This window comes from Alexandromys fortis, unplaced genomic scaffold, assembly GCF_014885135.2.
Source record: "Alexandromys fortis isolate MF-2015 unplaced genomic scaffold, M_Fortis_MF-2015_v1.1 scaffold_83, whole genome shotgun sequence".
NCBI classification, from domain to species: domain Eukaryota; kingdom Metazoa; phylum Chordata; class Mammalia; order Rodentia; family Cricetidae; genus Alexandromys; species Alexandromys fortis.
This window is the reverse complement of record NW_026068001.1, coordinates 1023085-1028628: the sequence shown is the minus strand read 5'-3', so window position 1 is coordinate 1028628 and position 5544 is coordinate 1023085.

Sequence of the window (5544 nt, the reverse complement as noted above, 5' to 3'; positions counted from 1 at the left end):
TTTATTTATTTATTTATTTATTGGTTTTTCGAGACAGGGTTTCTCAGTGGCTTTGGAGCCTGTCCTGGTTCTTGCTCTGTAGACCAGGCTGGTCTCGAACTCACAGAGATCCGCCTGTCTCTGCCTCCCGAGTGCTGGGATTAAAGGCGTGCGCCACCATCGCCTGGCTCCTTCAGATATTTTTAATAACCCCTGCTTACCCCCAGAAGTTCCCTAAGAGGCCTCATTTCCCCCACAAAATACAAACAAGTACTTCCAAATTTCCCCATCCACAGGAGTATAGAAGCCTTCAATTCTTCCACCAATTCCCTACAGACCCTTCATGTCCTGATATGCAAAGTGACCTGGGGCAGGTCTTTCTCTCTGAACATCTATCTTCCAGGGGACTAGAGCTTCTTCCCTATCCTCTTTGTCTTGTTTTGTGCAACATTCTTCTGCTTGGGTGTGGGTTCTGGTGTGGTTAGGAGGCCTGGAGCTCAGCAACTGGGGCTAGACACCTGCCCTTGCCTTTGCTGCTTGGCCAACAGAATTCTATTGCCCCCTGTAGAACAGAAAAGGTGATAGCACGCAGGTCAGTCAAGGCAAGGGTGGTAGGGGACAGACCCTCTTCTTTCCCTGGTCTGTAAAACTCTAGGATAACTCTGAAGCCATTTCTGACAACTCTGAGGCCATGTCTGAGGCCTCTCAGCAGTAGTGCTCCCCCCTCCCTTGGGAATCAAGGACCTCACAACTACACATGCCTGTACTGGAATGTTGGGGATTTTCCATCTCCCTGTGTCCTTGTGGATGTTCTCCAGATAGAACTCAGTTATTGAAATTGGGGCAAGATAACCCTTAGATGTCGACTCAGTTCCTCGGCCTTGGTCAGGGGATATTGACTCAGTTCCTCAGATACAGTTAAGATGACTCACAGATGTTTCCCCCTTACCCCGTCTGATCTAGCAACCACACCGTGGCTTAGAACAATCATTGATTTGAATCAGTCAATCCTAATAGTTGGAAAAACAACCCCCAAACTCACCCCTTGTTTCTGTGGCTTTTTACTTTAAAAGTAGCCTTGCCAGCTATTCGGGGGTCTTTCTGGCTTTTCGAATGCTGAAAGACCCTGTCATGACAGAATTAATTAAATCCTCTTGCTTTTACATCAACTGGGACTCATTTGGCCTTAGGTGTTAACCCCCACTAACTGAGAAGCCTTGATCAGACTCCTCTTTCCCCTCTTGAGATGCTGTTATTCCAGGCACAGGAGGCAAAAACTGAGATACAGAGAAGTCAGAGCACTTTCTGATCTTTGAGAACCAAAAATTGGCATGCAAAATTGGAGGCCACATTTTATCAGGACATTCTGTAACATTCCATCAGATTTTTGCATATAGTAGGCACTCAGTAAAAGTTTGCTTAACATGGTCTCTATTCAGGAATTGGAATAATATGGTAGAGTTGGGGTGAGGAGTACCCTTGGAGTTTTAGAGGCCACAGGATGTTTGGGGGTCCTGAACATTGTGGGGCTAGAGGATTAAAAAGTAAGTAGGGGGATGGAGGTTAAGAGCACTGGCTGCTCTTCCAAAGGACCTGGGTTCTATGCCTAGCACCCACAAGGCAGCTCACAACTGTCTATAACTCCACCCTACGGGATCTGGTCCTCACATGAACATACCTGCAGGCAAAGCACCAATGGACATAAAATAATTATAAATGAATTATAAAAATATAGAAAGAAGGAAGTAGGGCAGGTCCCCCGAAGAATAAAGTGATGGGGGTGACCTGGAAGCTCTGAGAACATAGAAGTGGGATGAGACAACACCAGTGGAGGAACACGGTCCCCTCTTACTTTGTCAAACACATATTTGGGAACTTGGAAGGTGTACTTGGGCACAGTGAGACTGTTGGAGAAGGAATAACGGAACCGCAGTAAGCCAGCACTCAGGGGCCAGCACTTTACAGAAGAGACTGGGAATTTCAGAGGCTTATAGACCTGCTCAGGGCACCAGTGCCAACGGACCATGCCGGTCTCCATAAGCTTATACCCACAGGTCGATGACTATTTCATTATGTGGCATGAACACGTTGTGCCTACCGTGTATACTAGCTGGCCAAACAACCTCTCTGGTTGAGCTGTCAGAGTCCAGGTGTTGACAGGTGACAAGGGCTTGGACAGTCCCTGCTCTTGCTCTTGCAATCCCTTGACCTGCATTTTTGGCCTGACCTTGTGTGAAGGAACACACAGTGGAACTGCTACTCTTCTCGGTATTTTTTTCCCTTTTCTTTTACAAGGCTTTCCTCTGTAGCTCAGGCTTGCCTTGAGCTGGCGGCAATCCTCTGACAGCCTCCTGTATGCTGGGATTACAGGTGCATGCCGGGATTACAGGTGCATGCCACTATACCTGGCTTTGCCTATATTGTAAAAAAATCTTCACTTTTATTTATGTGTATTTATGTATATATGTCACTTGTTTGTGTTTGCAGAGTCCAGAAGAGAGTGTCAGATCCTTTGGAACTGGAGTTACAGTCCAATATGTGTCCTCTGCAAGAGCAGCAAGTGCTCTTAACCTCTGAGCCATCTCTCCAGTCCCTATGCTCAGCTTTGGCTGAGATGTTCACCTCTAGATGACGTACAGAGCTTCCCGCCAGGGGGCTTGAGCATTAAGAAGCCTGTGGATGGGTAGCAGGGTGCTTTTAATCAAAGGAACGGAGGCTTGAATCCTTTTAGCTCCATGGATGTGAGAGCCTTGCAGGTTAGGGCATTGTCCAAGGGCTGGGCAGTGAAGAGAGTGGTGAGCACCTTAGGGGCATGCCAATTAGATGCACGGTTCAAGGGTTTGGGAATGGAGAACTACGTCCTGACTAGGAGATGTTCAGGCAGGGGTACTTGAGAAGAAACGGGCAGCTCCAAGGCCATCCTCAGAGATGAATTACTACACAAGGGGCCCAGGATGCTAGATGAGGACTCCCTGGGCAAGATGATGCCAAAAACCCTGAGATTCAGGAGACAAGGTCAAGGAATGACCAAGGAGTGAAGATTGTATCACTTGAATCTATCAGCAAGGGAGGAGGTTGCTGTGGAACCCTGTCCTTGGGTATGACAAGCCTGTCGCCCTCTTTAAAAACTTATTTCAAAGTCAGACGGTGGTGGCGCCTACCTTTACCAGATCTCTGAGTTCGAGGCCAGCCTGGTCTACAGAGCAAGTTCCAGGACAGCCAGGGCCACACAGAGAAACCCTGTCTCGAAAAAAAAAAAAACCTTATTACATTTATTGTTTTGCACACATGTGCCACTGCACTGCGTGGACTTCAGAAGATACCCTAGGAAGCTGCTTTTCTCCTTCCATTATGTGGGTCCCAGAAGTCAAACCTTAGCCTCGGCAGAAAGTACCTTTACCGTCTAAGCCATCTCGGCGGTCTCGTTGCCCTGATAAACTATGAACCAGTTGACATTAACAATTACTGCTGAAGAGGGTTCATGAGGCCATGCCAGTTCTCCAGGATTTATGGTTGCTAGTTGCTAGAGAGAGGGGCCTGTGAGACCATGCTCTTCCAAGGAATAGCAAAGGCTGGACTAGTGAGCTGCCTCAGCAGATAATGGCTTTCGGTGATCAGTCTGACAACCTGAGTTTGGTGGGAAAAAGCCGATTCTCACAGTTTTCTTCTGAACTCACGCTTGCTGTGTCTTGTATACACGTGCCCCCCTCCGTGAATTTAAAATTGTACAACTGTTAGTAGAGAGAGGGGTTAATTTTTTTTTTACTACATTTCATTCGAGTTTGTATATGTGTGGAGGTCAGAGGACAATGGAAAGGAATCAGTATACAAGACACAGCAAACGTTGAGGGAGCCGGGGAGATGGCTCAGTGGTTAAGAGCACTAACTACTCTTTCAGAGACCCAGTTGAATTCCCAGCATCTACATGGCAGCTTATAACTGCCTGTAACTCCAGTTCCAGGGGATCTGATACCCGCACACAGACATACAGACAGTCAGAATATGAATCCACATGGAATAAATAAATCATAAAAAATTAAAAATTGTTATGTGTATGGATATTTTGCCTGTAGTATGTATGTGTACCACATGTGTACCTGATGCTGAAGAGGCCAGAATGGGGTGCTAAATCTCCTGGAACTGGAGTCAAACAGTTGTGAGCCATCATGTGGGTACTGGGGATTGAACCTGGTCCTCTGGAAGAACAACAAGTACTCTTAACTACTGAAGCATCTTTCTAGTCCTAAACACTATTTTTTCTGAAACAGAGTCTCTCTCTATGTAACACAGGCTGGTCTTGAACTCATGATTCTCCTGCTTCAGCCTCCCAAGTGCTATAGATTATAGGCAATCACCACTACCACCATGTTTGGTTTCATAGGCTTGATAGGTTTTGAATACAGTATGCTAATAACCATGAAGATATTATTGTGATCATAATACCAAACACAGTCTCTCTAATGCCTCCTTCCTGACCCTGGTCCCTTCTCCTGGCAGTCTCTGGCCCACTTTTTGTCACTGTACATCAGTTTGCCTTTTACTAGATTTTTATATAACTGAGGTCATATACCACGTACTCTTCACAGATATGTTTGTGTCCTTTTGCATACTATAGTTATTTTGGTAAATTTCTTAACCCGGGACCTCAAGCTAAGCATGTACCCTACTACTGAGTTATACTTCCAGTCCATACCATAATCATTTGAGTTCAGATTATTAATTCTTTTATGTTGCTGAGTTGAGTTGCCTTTCACTGTTATCTATCTATCTATCTATCTACCTATCTTTCTACCTATGTGTGTGTGTGTGTGTGTGTGTGTGTGTGTGTGAGAGAGAGAGAGAGAGAGAGAGAGAGAGAGAGAGAGAGAGAGAGAAAGAACTGGGGATGGCAGTATTCAGTGCACTATTTACGCTAGACAAGCACTCTGCTCTCTGCTCCATCCCCTAGCTTCAACCACATCTTTTGATAAAGTCTTCTATATTCCTGACTCTCTGCCAACAAGCTGAGTAAACAAATAACCCTGGACTCCTGATGCTCCTGCTGGCTTCCCAAATACACGTGATTCAGGACTACACCATCCCACCCGACAATTAAATCTTTGTTGTTGTTTGAGACAGGGTCTCACCACGTACTTTTGGCTGGCCCGGAGCTCCTTACTTACACCAGGCTGGCCTTGAACTCACAGAGATCTGCCTGTTTCTGCTCCCCCTAGTGCTGGGCTAAAGGGCATGTTTCATTACATCCCTATGACTTTTTGTTTTTTGTTATTTTTTGTTTTGTTTTTGAGATGGGTTTCTCTCTGTGTAGCGCTGGCTGTCCTAGAACTTGATTTGTAGACCAGGCTGGCCTCGAACTCAGAGAGCTGCCTGCCTTTGCCTTCTGAGTGCTGAGATTAAAGGTGTGCACCACTGCTTCCTGGCAAGCAGTTACTTTCAAACGAAGAAAATAACAAGCCATACATCCAGGATCAAATTGGTCAGATCCCTGATATTTCATTTTCCAGTTTCCAGAAGAAGAGGAAATAAAGTGTTTCAGTCATCCACTCTGCAATATTTTGTTATGGT